This window comes from Cydia strobilella, chromosome 11 (assembly GCF_947568885.1).
Source record: "Cydia strobilella chromosome 11, ilCydStro3.1, whole genome shotgun sequence".
Lineage (NCBI taxonomy): Eukaryota > Metazoa > Arthropoda > Insecta > Lepidoptera > Tortricidae > Cydia > Cydia strobilella.
The window spans coordinates 3,454,828-3,475,501 of record NC_086051.1 but is presented as its reverse complement, the minus strand read 5'-3'; the positions used below and the strand labels follow the sequence as shown (position 1 = coordinate 3,475,501).

The 20,674-nt window shown below is 36.7% G+C and overlaps 1 protein-coding gene across 3 annotated transcripts in view; it reads left to right on the top strand.

The window, feature by feature from the left end:
* Positions 1–20,674, top strand: part of LOC134745367 (pre-mRNA-splicing factor ATP-dependent RNA helicase PRP16-like) — a 111,845-nt gene that overhangs the window by 10,435 nt on the left and 80,736 nt on the right. The gene's annotated exons all lie outside the window — the stretch shown is intronic.

Below are 20,674 nucleotides of genomic sequence, written 5' to 3'. Positions count from 1 at the left end.
CATCTTCCACGCGTTGTTCCGGCTTTCTGCCACGGCTCATGAGAACCCGAGATCAGATTGGCAACTAATTCCAGTAATTGGCGTAGGCACTAGTTTTTACGAAAGCCATCTGACCTTCCATTTCCAACACTGAGGGGAAACTAGGCCTTAGTGAGATTAGTTATTTGGGTACTTACCCCAATAGATTAAGCAGTAGCTTAATCTATGAAGTCTTTGAAAATTAAGCAATTGATTGATACACCAGCCGTTTACGTAAGATACGTTTTAATTTACTATTTTTTTTTATACTACGTCGGTGGCAAACAAGCATACGGCCCGCCTGATGTTAAGCAGTCTCCGTAGCCTATGTACGCCTGCAACTCCAGAGGAGTTACATGCGCGTTGCCGACCCTAACACTCCTCTCCCTCGAGCTCTGGCAACCTTACGACGCCTTATATGACGCTGTTATATGCATTATTGTCGAAGATTTTGCAGTTATTCCTAATGAAATAAATATAGGTAGGTGTCTAATTTATCGACAAATTATCGTCAACATCACATCGATACATATCGATACTGTCGACATTTGCCTCCCTCATCCCTGCGTTCCGTTGCACCGAGGCTGACCTCACAAGCCCCCTCCCGCCGACTCGCCGGCGCCACTTCTTTTTTTTTAATTCATTATTCGTACCGCAGTGATTATGATTAATTATGTAAATAGTAAAAAATCTGTTCCGGTGTTTGGTAATGAGAACGAAATTGAGAGTATGTTATGCGTATGACAGCATTTGTAAATAAACAAGGAGGGGCTGAAGTATTTATAAATAAGTTATGGAGACGATTAAGGGGCCCACTGACTATCAGTCCGCCGGACGATATCGGCCTGTCAGTTAGAACAAAAATTTGACAGCTCCGAACAACTGACAGGCCGATATCGTCCGGCGGACTGATAGTCTGTGGGCCCCTCTACCTATATCAGGGCGCGCAGCCAACGTGCCAATCGTTAACGCTCCGTGGCGTATCGTAGTAATTTCACTCTATCACTATTTCACACTAGTGCGACAGTGACAGTTGCGTTTCGTTCGGGTCCGAACGTTAACGATTGCACGTTGGCTACGCGGCCAGGCCAATTCGAATTTATACTGATATCAGACTGATGTCATTCAAATATTATGCATTTCGTTCGTTACTTATCCTTACATGTTCCTATGTATTTGCGCAGGTGAGACGCACGGTAACTAAATATTATTCAAATATAATTCTAATGTCAGTGTACGTTAAAATTGGCCTGTATGTCGAGTCTCCTTTGTAAATAATGTACTTGGATTAGATAAAAATAAAAAATAATTTAAAATAAAACATCGACCTTATTTCATCGATAATTCTCAGAAAATGTTGTTTAAAAATTGTTATCTCATATTTGAAATCTTACAGTTTTTTTAAAGAGACATGTGACAGTAAGGCCTTTGGGTTTTTGTTTTTTTGGGTCTTTGGATTTTTGGATATCCTTTGTATTTCTGTTATGTAGCGTCTTCAAGGGCGAGGTTCTAAATAGGTAATTTTTTTTAGGTTTTCTATGACGCAGCCGATTTGGAAAATACTTTTTTAATTGGAAATCAGGGAATCAGGAAAAATCGCGTGAACTCTTCATATATCATACACACAAAATCACATTTTATGTTTTGTCCCTATTCGGGGTGGACGGTACTTAATATCAAAGATAGATATAACTCCGTAATAGATGGATACAGTCTAAGGAAAAAACGTGCCTCGAAAATCAAGAAAATTTGATTCTCGTTCAGAGGGTGCTACTAGCTTTGGCCTTCTGTCATATAGATGGCGTTGACGGTTTCGTTTGTTATTTAACAATTTCAACGCATATCAGTGAAAGAACATGGGTCAAAATCATAAAAATAATTAATGCAAATTAAATAAATCATTTATCCATATTTAAATACATTTTATCGTATTTTTATAAATCTTCATTTTTAGTTTTAAAGTGTGTCGACAGATGGCAGTGAATTTACTGGGGTTACAAAATTTACTAAGACAGTACCGCTCTAGTATAAGTTACTCTATGTTAATATATATACACACTGTACAAAACGATTTCGTTACTTGAATATTTACAGACAACGCACAGCTTAAACTGATGAACATTAGACCTTGACATTTGGAGTAAGTATTTCTACAGTTTTCTAATTCAGCTTTACTAAAAATGTTTTTAGGGTTCCGTACCCAAAGGGTAAAAAAGGGACCCTATTACTAAGACAGTCCGTCCGTCTGTCACCAGGCTGTATCTAATGAATCGTGATAGCTAGACATTTGGAATTTTCACAGATGATGTATTTAGAATAGAATAGAATAGAATACTTTATTCGTAAACACACACAGACAATAGACATACATTAAAAGAACATGAAAATAAAGTGTCACGAAATGATGATGATGTATTTCTGTTGCCGCTATAACAACATATACTAAAAAGTACGGAACCCTCGTTTGTCGTTGTCTTCAACAGCAATTATAACTCTCTAGGTGCTATGTTCTTAGTTGTTGTTACGGTCTTTTTGTAAAGTTCCTTCACACTTTACTGATAACCTTTATCAAGGCCCCAATAACCTTGACACTTGTAGCTTTATGAAACGGTTCTAGGGGTGCACCGAAAAAAAAAATCTGGTTGTTGTAACGAGAATTCGGTAAACCCTACAATTTTTATCGTAGTATATGTGACAACTCTACAGATAGTAAACTCAACTATACACTACTACGCCACACTATAGATATACTATTGCCCGTTACAAACGAATTGTAATCGCTTCAAATCAAATGGTTGGCTAAACAGAAAAAAATGTTAGGAGAACGCAAAATTTGTTACAAGAACAAATTCCCATTTACAATACATTCTGGTAGTATTGTAAAAAATATTTTTTTCCGTGTGCTCAACCTTTTTTGGGCAAGCGATTTTTGGTTTCAGATACCGGACAAATGCGAGTCGGACTCGCCCACCGAGGGTTCCGTAATTTTTAGTATTTGTTGTTATAGCGGCAACAGAAATACATCATCTGTGAAAATTTCAACTGTCTAGGTATCACGATTCATGTGATACAGCCTGGTGACAAACAGACGGACAGTGGAGTCTTAGTATAATAGGGTAATAATATAATAGGGTCTCGTTTTTACCCTTTGGGAACGGAACCCTAAAAATCATAAAATATTAAGGTTTATTTTATTGGCAAAAGCAATTTTGTGATTCTCTTCAAATCCTTGCTTTATAGCTTTGAGACGTCGCGTCGTGTTTATATTTCGATTCTATCAATGTCTGGATTTCTGTAGGTAATAAAAATACTTCACTAACTCCATGTTATGTAATATATTACTTCTCGCGCGGACAAAGAGGACATTTGTACTGGTTTGTCTGAATATCCGACTCTCCTAATACAAGATCCTGAGGTCGCCGGGTCCGGTCACCCCCAGACGAAATGCGTATTTGCATAAGCCACTGCACGACATTATGACGCGTAAATCTTGTCAACTAACTCGTAAGCTGTATGTACAGTCGCCATCAGATATATTGTTCAGATATGTTCACAATATCTGAACACGCACTCTAACGCCTTATTAACAATAGAGACGTGTTCAGATATTTGTGAGCGCCTTGGCCGCTCCGATATATCTGATGGCGACTGTACCCGTATCTCTACAAGTTGTATAATACAACGAGATATCTCGACTTGACTACGAGCTACGATTAGGTATCGTCTGGGACCTTTTTGTTTTTTGCATAATACATTAAAATCTGGCGGAAGGGTCTATCGTGTATTAACTTACGTGGGTTGTTATCCGCAATCATGATCTGTTAAGCATGTAAAACGTAAACATATTAACACACTATGTAATTCACAATAGACGCATTACACATTGTTTTAGACGCATTACACATTGCTATTAGTCTTAGTCTATGCACATATTGCGAAAATTTAAAAGATTTTGATAACGCCGTTTGTGCTTTCTTTGCACTTGAAGTGCTAAAAAGTACTGGTGTTTTTAAGTAACTCCGCTATGAAAGCCAAAAAGCAAAAGACGTCCTGCGATCAACTAAAGCTACTCAAGTATCTCTAAATTATTTGACGATGAATGGCGGGCTTCCTACGCTGTGATTTTTTTTACCAGGTGCTATTTCTATTAAGAAACTTATTTTAGCTTAATTATTCTTGCTACGTAAATAGTCACGTGGGTTCTCTTTTTTAGCGAAGTTTGTTTTGTCCCTTTTTATACAGTAAATTCACGTAATAACTTTTATTTTATATTTTGAGTTAAGAATTTAGTCAATTAATATATGTAGTTAGGCTTTTCAAAGTAAACGTGACAGTGTGGACAAAAACTCTCTGCTATGTCAGGCGTGTCTCACTCCGCGATCCGCGTCGCTACAAGTACACAAGCACACCGCTATGGAACGGACCCATGCACGCGCTTGCGCCGCCTTGCGCGTAGTAGTCGCGTTTTGTTAGGAAGTGAATCTTCTGTACCTAGTGGTCTATATATTCTGTGGTCACGTCACAATGTTTCAGTATGGAGCGTTTAAAAACCGAGTCTCTTTCATTACATCAGACTAACATAAAAATGCCTCATGCTTGAAATGTTACAGCAACTAGACTCAGTCAATTAGAATGTCATCGTAAAGTAAATGGCGACTTAGTGTTAATTGCACTAGAGTCGCTTTGCAATTCCAATTACATACACCCCAGGCCAAAAGTATGGAAACAAGCTTGTATTTCAATAGAAAAGTGTGATCTTTTAAGCGATGGATTTTATACTACTCATTGACAATTTGGAAAAATAATAATAGAACATTTTAAAAGTAAATTACTCTGGCTGTGATAGTTGCCAATTCAACATTTTGTCATGAGCTAGCCATACACGTACGGATTTGCCCGTCGGATCTGCCTGAAAGATGTGTCTGGCGGGCACATCCGTCAATGTGTGGCGAGAAATAGACACAGATTTGCCCGCCGGATGCCCGTCCGCTGCCCCATCTGTGTCTATATCTCGCCACACATTGTCGGATGTGTCCGCCAGACACACCTTTCAGGCAGATCCGACGGGCAAATCCGTGCGTGTATGGCTAGCTTGGCTATTTAATTAAAGGGTAAGTATAATTATGTAACTTTTTCCTACTTTATTTTTTTTAGCCTTTTGACAATATTTTAGGATGTTTTGATATTAAGCGTGTATTTTAATCTTTTGGGTTTGCCTAATGTAAGTCTTAGTTTACAAATATATACAACAATGATAGAAACATGAGATATTAAAGAAAACAACGTTCTTTCCATACTTTTGGCCTGGGGTGTATATGAAACCCATTATCTTATACCGTGTCCATGTTCTAAACGCCTTTACTTACACTAAACATATTCATCCATATTTGTATCACAGTAAGGTACAAAATAACGCTATCTTTAGGTGTCTTTTCTATATCGTCTTTTGTTTTGTCACGCGCTAGATCCCATTATTTGTAACGTATTTTTCGTGTGCCCGCTAAAAATGTCCTCACGTGTTCATTATGTATACATAGATTACTAATTTATTCTGCAAACTTGGTTTTACGTCATATTACGTTTCATTGACTTGGACAACAATGTATTATATACCTACACTTGCAAACATTGCAGATAAAAACTTACTACTTTACCAATTACATTAGACAGCTTAGGGATAGGTACTTACTTACATCGTAATTTTTTTAACAAAATTACTTATCACTAGCCGCACCATCACCTACCTACAGTTTAAACTTTAATATCAAATACTGCACCTACTAAATCTATATCTACAAGTCTGAACTGCATTAGATCTAGGTATGACGTCCTTATAAAAAATTCTAATATCAATGGGCTCCAAAATCTGGCAGACAAGAAAGAAAAGGCGGTAAAAATGGTTTTAAAATTGCTCTCTACCTATGAAATGCTCTCTTTTAAAATAAGTTATATGACAGAGACTTCTAACAACCTTCAATACGATTCTCATGTATCAAAGAATATAAGTACACACATTTATCTGCTTTCTTTTTGTATCTCGCACCCCTCTATCATTATCTAGACATACCCCGTTTTTGCGCGGTAACTAAATGTGCGTCTCGAGATCTCGAGACCCTATCCGTCATCTTGACAACCTGATCGTGATAGAGGTCCTCCAATGACTTATTTTACTATTGAAAAGGTTTTGGGAAATCGCTATTAGGCTAGGCTATGTTGAGACACTATTTTCTCTTAATATCATCATTCGCTTGCCCTTGTCCCATTCACTTGGGGTCGGCGCAGCATGTCTTTTTCTTCCATACATCTCTGTCACCCGTCATCTCATCATTCACTTGCGTTAGTTTCATATCATCTTTCACACAGTCCATCCACCTTTTCCTCGGTTTTCCTCTCCTCGTACTTCCCTCCACATTCATTCTTAATACCTTTCTTGACACATGACTTTCATCCCTCCGCATCACATGCCCGTACCATGCTAGGCGATTTGCCCTTACTTTTTCTGTTATGGGTGCAACTTTCAGGCTTCCTCTTATATACTCATTCCTTATCCTATCCATTCTCGTCACGCCACACATCCACCTTAACATTCTCATCTCCGCTACATGCAATCTCTTTTCATCCCTCACCTTTAGGGCCCAACACTCTGATCCATACATACATTCTCTTAATATATGTCAGAGCATGTTCTTTATTAGCATAGAAATTGAAAAAGGCGAAATATCATCTTGTTCAAATTCAGAGGCTCAGAGCGGGCTACTAAAGACAAATTTCTACCTTACATAATGTACTTGTATTAGGGACTGGCACCCAGTTTTTATTGGATTATTGTTTGTAATAAGTTTAAACTTTTTGAAGTTAAATTTATTTAGGCGCGACTAGAGGGTAACTCAGATTTTTTTCTGACGGAAGTAACGCTCAGTAGTGACACACGCACAATAGGACACACGTCAAAGTGCCAACATAGCGATAAACGTCATCGTCAAAGAAGTTTTACTTCAATCGCGCGTAAAGATTACACGCACACACTTTTTTTATTAAGTAATATGTAATTTAATACTTAACGAGCAGACCAAGCCATTGCTTAATAAGTTTACATTTACTTGAATGTTAGTGTAGTAAGTCTTGTGACATTATTAAAATTCGTACAGTTTCGTGTTAGATTCAAGGAGATACACAATTTTACATATGTTTTGCCTCTGTTTAACCTGCACATAACAATATAACATGTTAATGTGATTGTCGTGTGCACGATTTGCTAAGTGATGATATACTTTGTATTGTGAATTATGAAATGTACCCGTGATTCTTCCAAGGTTTGTTTAGAGATTGAACTCTTACTTAGAAGTAGGTGTAGGTAAGTTGAGCTTAAAATTTCGTCTTTTCTTTTTTAACAATTAAATTAAATTTCTGGCTCCAAATGGATGCCAGAAGAGGGGCGCGGACCCGGCAGGCCCAGACGGAGATGGCGGGACGACCTAGACACCTTTCTCAACAACTGGCCGGAGGAGGCACTATATCGGGAGTCGTGGATGACAAGGGGAGAGGCCTTTGCCCAGCAGTGGGACACCATAATACGCTAGTAAAAAAAAAATTAAAAAGATATATTCTACCTAGAAATACCTTTGGTGTAAGTAGTAATAAATAAGAGGTGATAAATGAACATATATTTTTTGCATGACATATTTCTAATTCTAATATCCTAAAAAACGTCATTCCCAAAACTGAAGTGAATTTATACATAGATACTTCATTGGTACGTACGTATGTTACAAATCCCTTGAACTTTCGTTCACATACATCAACTAGAAAACGTACGTAGTTACACGTTATATATACACTGGAATATACACTGAAAAAAAAAACCTCGAAACCCACAAACTAATGAAAGCACGTGAGCTGATGTTTTATTCATAAAAACCATACAATTAAAGTCTGGCTCTCTGCCTTTCTTTTCCTCCAAAATCGGACAAAAGGCCTCTTCCGTCCCTTTTAAAGCTTCATTAATGTATTGGACGTAGGTAGGTGACAGCTGACAGGTATAATACTGCGTAAATGCGGCATACTGCGTATAAAGGTGACTCTGATGACCTTCAGATTAGGGCCCAATTTTAACAGTTTATATTAATATTAAATGGGGCATTTTCTATGAAAAGGGACCTTTTTGTCGATGGCGCTTACGCCGCACAGCGTCGCGCGGCATTGTATTTATATCAGAGCATGGTTTATAATGGCGTAAGCGCCATCGACAATAAGGTCCCTTTTTATAAAAAATACTACAAATATACATTAGATTTAGTTGGTATTCAAATTCTTGCAATAATGTAGTGGCTAATATTCGGCGTGGTTCTGCCTGAACACACATAACAATCGTATGTTAAATTGTCAGATCGAATCGAACTTGGATTTAATTGCGTAAGAATACTGTAAACAATCAACAGCTTACATTTAGTAGTGCGTAAATCGTGTTTTACTTTGTAAATTAAAAAAAATTTTTTTAGCTGTAGTACTGTATTATAAACCTAGAAGATACTTTAATATACTTACTTATGATAGAGCTTATATTATCAATTAATTTATTGACCGAGCAAGACCAAAGTTCTTCGTTTCAGCTTGGGCAAAAATGCTTTCGCGTCTGTCCCGATGTTCTTCTCTACACAACACACACACACACACACACACACACATTTCACAACTGAACACATTTTTCAATTGAATCTCGTTCTAAAATACATACACGTTACATACAGGTAAATTATACAGGTAAATTATACAGGTAAATTATACAGGTGTTTTGGCGATTTTAGAAATTTACAATATGGCAGAGCCATGGCCAGTTGGCGAGGTCTACACCTCGCAAAGCCATGAGTTTATATATTGGCTTGACGAAGAAGAAGTAATAAATAATTAAATATTTTTTTATAAAAGAGAACACTTTTTACGTTTCCAATTACCAGGGATAGCTATCTAAATAATAAAGTATTTTTACAACAAGATATTCTTCCTTTTCAAGTTTTCAATCACTAATGGCCCCTCAAGTTCGATGAATCGAGGATCGTTATATTTGTTCAAGAAACTTTTTTGAATAGTAAACTAATTAATTTGCTATTTCCATCTTCGCCTCGTGGGATGTTCCAGTGTGCTTTTAACTTCATTACAAGCTGTAAACTGTAACAACATTAATTAACAACAGAAATAGATAGGTATATTTCGACTTGTAAGTCATTTAAATTGGCTATTTAGATTTTATGGAGACGTGAATTTTTATGACAGTTTTTTGCTGTAGACTTTGTTATGCACGTTGTGCTTTCACGTGTAATAGCCGACTGAAATATTCGGTAAAAAAAAATTTGAGTTCTATATTTAACGGGTTCCTGTCATACAGGCTGACAGACAGACGGACGGACGGAAGGACAGCGAAGGCTTAGTAATACAGCCTTGCTGGGACCCAAAGCTGCCGAAAGCTTAAAAAGGATAGTCTCATACATTTATATTTTACTTCTACACCCTTCTAGCCTAATTATATAACTACATATACTTATTATTAACTTCACATTAGGAACTTTATTTTTACTTTATTACTCATTAACTATTAACTACTATGCCTAAGCACAGTGTTCAAGAACAAAAAGTTTAATTTTATTTTAATTTTGTCTATGGCCAAAATGTTACTGGCAACACTATTTTCCATCAACGTTTTTCTTGAACAATCATGGCCGTTGAATGTTGTACGGGTTGCAAATAATTTGTGTTTCAATAATAATAAAAGTATAAATGTATTATTTCTACTACACACAGAATAAATAATCTAGTACTACGTGCCTAAGCTAAGGATAGTAAGCTATTATTTATTGAAAAGGTAGAGCATCGGTTTTTTAAAATATTGGTCCAAAATGTCATGACAGCGTCTAGGATCCCGTGATTTAGGTTACGCAAATTTAATTTAGGTAGTTATAAAATAGTTTAAATTAAAAATGTTACATTTTAAGTAAAAAAGTTGTAAACAAATACCTACAGAGGACGACACCATAACTTACATTACAGGAAACGTTTAATAACTCTTAATCATCAAACAAACAAACCATGGCATAACTTTCATTTGGTCGTCGGTTTTCCAATAGAATATAGTTCTTAACAAGACTACTACTCAATATTTAAATTATCGACACAATGATACATGATTTTCGAGGTTACACCATAAACTATGATTTTTAACAAAGCTACTAAATACCATATGACATGAGATATGAGTCTACAAATGATAATCAATTATAGGTACGGTCATCAAAGGCCGGTATTGAACAATAAGATTATACTAAGTATAATCATAGTCGTCTAAACAAACGGCAGACTAAACACAAATAAACAAGTATACTCTTTGAAATCATAGCTTTATATCTATCAAATTTGAGTATAATTTCCTGTAACTTTAACATACATGTATGACAAGCAGTAACTTCAAATTACGTACTAGGAAGGTCGTCCGGAACTAAGTCTGACGAGCGTGGGAGCCCCAATAGCTCAAGGTGAACCAGTAGGCGCCTCTGCGCAGTCAGTTCAAGGCTTGGCGCATATTGAAAACTGTACTAAACATATTTTTAACCTGGTTCCCATTGGTTTTGAGCTCAAACTATCTGACGCAATGGGAAAAGAAGCATCTCTTAATTCTAAAGTTGAAGATGCGATTAGAATTGAAGGCATTGAAGCCTATTCAAATTAAGTAGATACTTTTACTAAAGAAGATCAACCATAAATGAGACGCGGGAGCCCCAGCCCCCAATAGCTCAAGGTAAACCAGTAGGCGTCTACGTAGTCAGTTCAAGGAATACTTGTCGCATAACACGCATATTATTGGGACACGTAAGTTCCAGGGATCAAAATGGAGAACGAAAATGTTGATACTATTAAGGAAGAGAAAATAATGAATAAGAAGTATGGAGCCTCAATAGACCCAATAGAATAGATCAAGGTAAACCAGTATGCTTCTCTACACAATCGGTTCAAGGTTTGCAGCATATTGTAACAGACAGTGCAAATTCCATTTGTAAAGGTTTTAATTAAATATTATTAATCTTTCGATTGATAATGACGTAGGTATTATTTGTTATGGATTCACAATTCTGTGGACGAAGTAGGGAGTGCCCAAACCTATAAGAGATCATTATCTTTTGCATACCATACGCTATTATCAGATTAAGTGGATCAAACCATTGATAAAAACTAGATTTTTCATCAAAACAAGTCTATTAAATATATCAGACGCAATAATTCTACATAGTCTCGCTGTCCTAGACAATCAGACATATCTGATAGCAACAATCCTAGATCAGTGTCAGTAACCGATAACCATTTAAAAGATATTACACGATCTCCATTACTTATTATAAACAATTTTTGGCAAAACTTACATTCATAGTACTTCTGGTAAAACAGAAGCTAATGGAATGTGATTTCCGCAATAATGAGTTAACCTCTCTTAAGACATTATTGACATTTTAGTATGCGTTCTGCCCATTACTGCAATAAGTTAAGGTACTAAACGCATTAATGCAAAACAGACAACACGTGTTAACGGATTTGTGTTAACATTTTTTTCTTCTTATGGAATGTTTATAAATTTCAAATTACTAGTCATTATTGCAAAATGAAGTCGAACGGACCAGCTACATTATGGCATTAGTCTTTTTTTTTTTTAAGTTTTTGTGGGTTGACACATTATTGCTTATCAGCATCCTGTCATAACACCATTGGCTTTCCTGTTGTAAGTGTTGTAACACAATTGGCTTTCCTGTTGAGATCTGAAAGTACCTTTTCAATTATAATGGAAAAAGGTACAAAAGTCTAAATATTTTTGACGTCGGCAACGTACGTCTTCAAACGTGTGACGCCAATATTTATTCCCATGTTGGTATTTTTACCCTCGCATCTTATTTCTTTATATTTTTCAAGACATAACTAAGTATTCTAGCAAATACACTATACAGAAGCAAGTCTATAGCAAATTTCATTCGCAAACAAATGGCATTTCGTCATTAGTCATCTTGTCAAGCGGACACCAGGCTCCCAGGAGCCGTAGTAAAATGCCGGGATAACGCGAGGAAGAAAGAAAGTCATTAGTCATCTGACCACATGTCGTTTTGCGCAATGACACGTAGAGACGCATCACTGAAATGATTTAGTGACATAACACTCGTAATTTACATCACACAACATCAGAGGTGAACGTTACGAAGTAGAGATAGACATGATGATAGACATTACACGTAAGTAACTTGAACTTTTGTATAGTTTATGCCTTTATTGCAATTTTAGGAAAACCGAGGCTTGAACTTGAGGGTAGAGAGGGTAAATAGTACTCGTATATCTTTTCTTTTCATTTGAAATTTAAAGTGTTCCATTTTTGGCGTGTTCAACTTTTATAAAAAAAAGTTATTGATTGTCGCAGAAAAAGCAAAAAAAAAACAGCAAAAGCCTAAAAGCTAGCTTTAGTAAAAGCCTTTTTTTTTTACTACAGAACTTACCCTTAAAAAGTTCATCGTAAACAACTTTTTGACAACCGGCCTGGCCTAGTGGGTACTGACCCTGCCTGTGAAGCCGATGGCCCTGGGTTCGAATCCCGATAAGGGCATTTATTTGTGTGATGAGCACAGATATTTGTTCCTGAGTCATGGGTGTTTTCTATGTATATGAGTATGTATTTATCTATATCGTCGCCTAGCACCCATAGTACAAGCTTTGCTTAGTTTGGGGCTAGGTTGATATGTGTAAGATGTCCCCTAATATTTATTTATATTATTATTTATAGAAATATTTACCACGTCCACGAAGCCATATTTCTAAAACTTATCAACTGTTTATAATATTTCGAAGCCTAGAAAGTTCCGTCGAGTATGAGAGCTATATCAATCATCTACATACGATAAGATAGCTTTAGTCGTCTGAATCCGCAAATCCTGTGGTCGCATTGATAACAGCTGCAATCTAGATGGTCACATGACGGACAAGATTGTGATTAGATTTGTATTTGGGGCCAGATACGGTCGCCATCAGATATATCGGAGCGGCCGAGGTGTTCACAATATCTGAACACGCACTCTAACGCCCTGACAATAGAGGCATATCTGATGGCGACTATACGTTAAGATCGGTTTTCAATGTTATCATTGTAAAAGTGTTTACTGATTACCATCGGAAGTTTGCGAAATAGAGAATTTTCCACATTAATCTTCTCACATGCTTGTATGGGGAAAATTTCCATTTCTAGAATTCTTATTTCTGGAAATTCCCTTGAGCTTCCCAACTTTTCGGAATTTTGCTGCAGCTACACGTTTGTGAGTATGTTCAGCAAATGCCAATAAGTACATTTGTCTCCACACCTCGAACAAAGTATGCGTATTCAAATATTTATTAAAGGAAAATCCTTGTTTATTTACGAGATTAACCGTACGACTACATTTGATTTCATGTAGATAAGCATTCCGAGTATGTGTAATGATCATTGATCCCATATCGTAACTTCTTCCAAATTATCAACTTATTATTGTGAATATTAATTTTATTTTTATTTTATTCTTAAGAATTTGAATGAATTGTAAAATGTATTTTTCCCCTCACTAGCTCGGAAAGTTGTCTTTTATCCTTCAATACAAGCGGGGAAAAACGCGTTTTATCCACTAGTGGGGAAAGTAATTTGACCTTGGATGGAGCGTGTTTAAGTAGCTTGACAGATAACAAAACGTAAATCGTTTATGATAATGATTCGTTCGATATTAATTATCATTAAATAAATGGTATGAGGATCTAATAAAAAATAATGTTGTTGTTAAATGATGTTGAATGTAATTCTGAACGCACAAGTTGAGTCGATGCAATTTCAAAACGCATAGTCAGAAATGTCAACATTGTCAACAAAAATTTTCTCGCCGACTCCGATACGTAAAAATACACAACTTCCAGAGTTTTCTGTTATAATATCGTATTGCCGTAAAAAAAATTAGTGATTCCAGTGATGAAGATGATCTAACGCGTGTGGATGTTGCACTTTCCTTGCTATAGTGAGGGGAAAAGTTTTGTGTTACTCACGGGTGCAAATGTATTTTACTTCTCGTGTTTCAATTCCACACTCGCGAGTAAAATACAACTTTGCACCCTTGTATAACAAATAACTATTATTTTTACCAATAAAAGATCTGTATCTGTAAATCATTATGTTCCAAATATCCTATATATTCAGTCAATTACTTTGAATAAATACTTCTTATCTTATAACTAATATTTATAGGTACCTACACGACACGTTTCTTGTGAATCACTTCCATGATTCAGAACTACAACAATCGAAGTAAATATAAACTATATATATTGCACTTACTTGCATCGGCTGATGATTCAATTTGTATGTATACCAGGCTAGGGAATACCTGTCACTTGGGTTTTATTTTATGATAACCTGAGCAGCTAGTATGAATACACATCAAATTTCTAAGTTGCTCACACCTTCAGAGCAGGGTAAACATTATTTGGTGACTGGTGACACCGGTGACACGCCTAATTCGGTGATACAAGTTTTGAAGCATGATACCCAGGAAAGCTAGTGAATTAGGGCGTTTTAAATGGGACATCACGGCTTCGGCGGCTTTGCCATGAGGCCCATTTAAAAGGCCCTAATTCACTAGCTTTCCTCGGTGTAATGCTTCAAAACTTGTATCACCGAATTAGGCGTGTCACCAAATAATGCGAGTTTACCCTACTTATTACAAATATGTCGTCGAGAAACAATAGAGCAGGAGCTTTCGTTTGGAACCAAATATATGTCTGTGTGTTGTTCAATGACATCAGCATAGCATGTGTGGACTTAGCATATCATATAATTACAATAATAGATAAAAAAAATAGTGAATGTTCTCAGAGATGCCTTTTTTGTGTCAAGAACTCTTTTTTACCATGTGTATAGGCTAGGATATTTTTTTTATCCCATTTGTAACAAAATGATATGCTAGTGTGTGAACTTAGCATATCATTTTGTGAAATTCCATAGTGTTGCTTTTTACGATTAAAACGCCAGAACTATTGCTAAAAAGTATCAGGAACTCTAGAACTATGGTGCATGCTAATAGAACTCCAATAAAAACTTGATCTGCTAGACTTTGTTATGCCAACTTCACAGACATGTAATGTCGTGGATACGATTTAACTCTCGTGAGGAGATACTAAACAGTCACGCTCCGTTGGTTTAGGTTTAGGGTTCTAGCTAAATTGGATATTCAATAGCGTAAGTATTGATCAACCAATTTAGACAGGACCCTAAATGGCTCAATCACGGAGCGTGATGGTCAGGCATCGTAAACTGCGAGCGAAATCCATTGAAGTACTAGGGTTGTAACTGGTTGTCATACGTCATTTCAATGGATTTCGCTCACAGTTTACGATGCCTGGTGATGGTACATAGTGCATTTTTTTTTATACTACGTCGGTGGCAAACAAGCATACGGCCCGCCTGATGTTAAGCAGTCTCCGTAGCCTATGTACGCCTGCAACTCCAGAGGAGTTACATGCGCGTTGCCGACCCTAACACTCCTCTCCCTCGAGCTCTGGCAACCTTACTCACCGGCAGGAACACAACACTATTAGTAGGTTCTAGTGTTATTTGGCTGCGGTTCGGCATATTCAGCAAAAACAAAAATGTTCGCTAGAAGTTATTAGAACAGAATTGGTCGGTGAGAAGAGATCTCTGCTGAGAACGAATGAAAACAGAAGGGGAAGCATGTTGGACCTGATACGGCACGATACTTACATAAAGTCTATAATTGAAGGGAGAATAGAACAGAGAGGCAGAGGAAGACCGAGACTTGCATTGTTGGACCAAGCTAAAGAGAAAATCAACTTAGTGACCTATCAGGATCTCAAAACAGTGGCTGAGAGAAAAACGGAATGGCGATTACTCCACCGACAAGAGCCGCTCTTAAAATTATGATGATGATAACAATCCCAAGAAAGAAGAAAACGTTTATAATCCTTTTTGTAGTGCGGCCTGTGCGACTCCATTCACGTATCCTTTTTTTTCCGACTTCAATCGGTATTGTAAATAAAGATGCCGGCGTCTAGAGACGGCGAAGTGAGCATACCGGTTTCCGACAATCCAGACGCTTCTGCAATTTCTGATGTGTTTCATTGTTTGTTGTTGTTCAAGAGATTCACTCATATTCTACTAAATATGAGTATATGGTAAATCTGTTACTGTTACGATTTCGCCCGTATATATTGTAATTTTTTTCACCCCAATTTTCACCTAGTTAGGGTTTCGTACCCAAAGGGTAAAAACGGGACCCTATTACTAAGACTCCGCTGTCCGTCTGTCACCAGCCTGTATCTCATCAGCCGTGATAGCTAGACAGTTGAAATTTTCACAGATGATGTATGTCTGTTGCCGCTACAACAACAAATACTAAAAAGTACGGAACCCTCGGTGGGCGAGTCCGACTCGCACTTGGCCGGGTTTTTTTTTCCTTTCTTAGTAAACTTTACAACATTTGAAGAACATATCTTTCAAATAACAAGTTAATTTTCAATTTTCCTGTTGTCTCTCAGTAGGTAGGTATCTATGTAACGGAACTGTTACTGACATATATAAATAGATAATTAATCAATTAACATACCTCACGCTTACTGGCGCCTATAGGTACTCAAATCATTAACATAAAACCGTTATTACTTAGAATTCATACTCTACTTGATACTGACATAACTTGATAATTATTATAACACGCTTGTCAATAGTTAAGTTGTTGGAACTGTCAAGTTTTATTCAGAATCTTATACATAGCTCATGATGCCCTTTTAATGTTTAGATAACTTAAGCGAGAAAGCACAACTACCTGCTTCGCATAATATTGGTTAACATATGCGATTAAACAAATATACAGCCACCGCCAAACTTCTATAGAACCATATCGCTCCAACAAGCGATGTAATCAAAACCGTTTAGAACGAAATGGTCCTACACAACATTACGCATTTTGGCGGATCGTGAGCAGTTGCACGCATTTCGGTCCGTGAGATTAGTCACGTAAGCTGCCAAAGATCCCTAAACCAAAGCCCCATTCTAAAATAAACTTTAAGATGAAGGATGAAGGTTGAATTTGCAATGAAGACGTTGGTTAGTTTGTTTTTGTCCTTTAATCTTGTTAAGAGGGGGATAGTTTTTCTATTCGTCGAATATGACAATGGTATGAGATTTAAATTCGTTTTTATGGCTCAGGTCACAAAGGCTCGATTTTTGACTGACTGAAAAACTGAGGGTGCTAAACAAAAACAAAACTTTACCTACTCGATTATTATTGAAGTAAAACTTCTTTAGGCGCGACTAGAGGGCAACTCAGATTTTTTTTCAGACGGAAGTAACGCTCAGTAGTGACACACGCACAATAGGACACACGTCAAAGTGCCAACATAGCGATCAACGTCATCGTCAAAGAAGTTTTACTTCAATCGCGCGTAAAGATTACACGCTCACACTTTTTTTTTACTTTCAGATGTATATGTATACACTAAGTACTAGCAATGATTGGCTTCTTTTATTAACTATTTAAGTACAACATTGTCGTAAACTATAATAGCCTATGGTTACTGACGGGACATTTATATGTACATATATCATAAACTAAATGTAATTACATCGCCGTCTTGAAATTTACATCTAGGCCCATGAAGTTTTATGCCAAATAAAGCTAAGCTTTGCCCCACATACACAAAATGCTATGCTATTAGCAAGTGGGTCACTAACGTACCTACGTGTCAAACGATTACGACTCTATGACACAGCAATAAGTGCTATTGCACTAGCTTCGTAGTGAATGCCTTCTTTGCCATTACTATCCCCGGTTTTATCTTCTTGTTTAGATTATGTCTTTTTCTTTGATTATATTTATATTTTCCAAATAAGTATGTTAATTACTTGTTAACTTACTTTGGGAGATTTTTTGTTCGTTGTCGTGTCATTGACTGTCTTGAGGTTATATTTCCGAAAGTTTTTGTTCATCTATTATAATGTATGTATTTATATCAGTTTATAGTTCATAATCTGCTTTCCACGTGAGGAATCACAAATGACAACACAAGCCTACAAATTTTTCACTTTCATCTGTGACCTCAATGTAAGTGACATAAATATTAGACATATTTGCACACCTAATACCTACTCAGTAGCACTGCAAACTTGTTTTGTTCAAAGGGGATTATACAAAAACTGGAATGCTGCACGACCTTGTTATATGATACTTAAATTCACATGCCATTGATGGTTTTATACCGAAATGTCCTAAAAAACTGTTTTTAAAGTCTCGTGTATCGAATTGCTACGCCTTTTAGACCGCAGGCGTCAGATTATAAAAAGTTGTTTTTAATGTAAATTTGACATGCATGCATAATAAAATATTTCTCTATTTTTATTCTCGATGTAGAATTTTAGTAAATGCTTTTTAGGGTTCCGTACCCAAAGGGTAACAACGGGACCCTAATACTAAAACTCCGCTGTCTGTCTGTCTGTCCGTCTGTATCTCATGATTCATGAACCGTGATGTCTAGAAAGTTGAAATTTTCACAGATGATGTAACAACAACACCAAACTACAACACGCTGACGCTATAACAACAAATACTAAAAACAGAATAAAATAAATATTTAAGTGGGGCTCCCATACAACAAACGTTATTTTTTTCCCGTTTTTTGCGTAATGGCACGGAACCAAGTGCGCGAGTCCGACTCGCACTTGGCTGGTTTTTTTTCTATTTTTGTGAAGCGCTATTAGTTTTAAAAGACGGACATGGTCCAAACATTGTAATCAAATTTATGTCCAAGGTTTCGCCCAACAGATATTTCAATGAAGTGTTTTTTGTAAGAACAGGTAGAATCTTGCTCTTTTAGCGGTATAAAACATTTCGTGGTCATATTAACGTAGGTAAATATATTCATTACAATAAGCCAAGGAATACCACATTACACTTCCAAGTTAGCAGTAATAACGTTTAGGATATGTATGTAGCGTATAATGTATACAAACAAATCAAGGGCGAAAACGAGACCATAAACACGTGTACTTATGTATTGTAATGAGGGTGACATAATAATGCATCGTACGGTTGTCTGAAAACGTAGGTTTCAATTCGAATACTGTTTTTATTACTTTAACGAGACTAAAAATGCGATCTTGACAAGTCAAAGGACTTCCTAACGAATGTTATAAATTTTACTTCATTAAAGATTATTTTGGTGGTCCGCTAGTACTTAACCTTATTTTTACACAATACAAGTTTCCAATGTGGCCAAAAGATCTATAATACAAGCTCATACCGCCCAAAGGCCTTTTAACTTTTTCAAATCTATCAGAACAGTTAAGGCATACGTTGTTTCATCCACAAGTTTGCGTCACAGCTAATCACACATGTCCCTCTAGTATGACGTCACGTATGACAATTTGCACGCTAGGTAAGCTATTCTGTCCCTAACCTGTATCTATTTCTGTTCGACCTTCCTCAATCACTCGTAAATGTCCAGACTTGAGTGTAAACAAATGTTGCGAGATGAGAGTACGCTGCGGTTTACGATAATTGGAAAATTTTGGCGAAAGGACAAAATCTAAACATGTTAGGTAAGATCATCTTGATTGATTCCTCAATATGGTCGTACAGAATTATGTTCCCAAAGAAAAATGAGTTTCAGATTTATGTTTATGGCCTAATCTTCCTAATGCCTATACCTGCTTTACCCAGGACATACCTAAGAACATTGGGAACCATCTGATTCTTCTAATGCGCGGCTTTTTCTTTTTCTTTTTTCGTTTCTCTCTTGACAGTGGTCGTACTAGTCGTAGTCATTATTTTAGCGCTTGATGACGAGTGTCACTACACGCCGCCATTCTCCTGTATTGGCTGCCTTGGCACATTCGTGAGGTAACCCATCCACTCCAGTTTTGACCTAATCCATCTATTGGTGGTTTTGTTCGTGACCTGATTTAGTCAGCTGGTACCATCCACTCTTCCCTAGACCATACAATTCCCTGAATGCGTGCACCAGCTATCCTTAATTATTTAGGAGATACAATTCCAAGATAAATGATTTGACAACGAGCCAATTTTAATAATTCATAGGAATCATCATTTAACGCGACAGATAGTTAGACCAAGAAAAGTCTGCAACGATTTTGATAGCATACGCAGTGCCAGTGTTATTCATACGTCATAATTTCATAGAAGTTTGACGTTTAAAATAACACTTGCACTGCGTGTGCTATCAAAACCGTTGCAAACTTGTCTTGGTCTAACTCTATAGGAATTTGATACCAACGTTCGGTACTGACATTGAGTGCAAAATAACTAATTATAATTTGGATAAACATGACTTACATGACCCGCGGTTTGGGTAAACACAACAATATCATTTTAACATTTAACGGCACTTGACTTTCGATTTGTAATATGGGTCGAAGTTCGGATATAAAGCAAAAATGGTATTTTCCGTCAGCCTAATTATAATTGGGAAGAACCAATAGCACGCCGATAACGTTATTTTTAGAAGATATTTTTTGGTAGATTTTAAAGAATAGTATAGTAACTCTTATGTCGTAACCCTGAGGCGTATTCTGATTGTAATAACAGGTTATGAA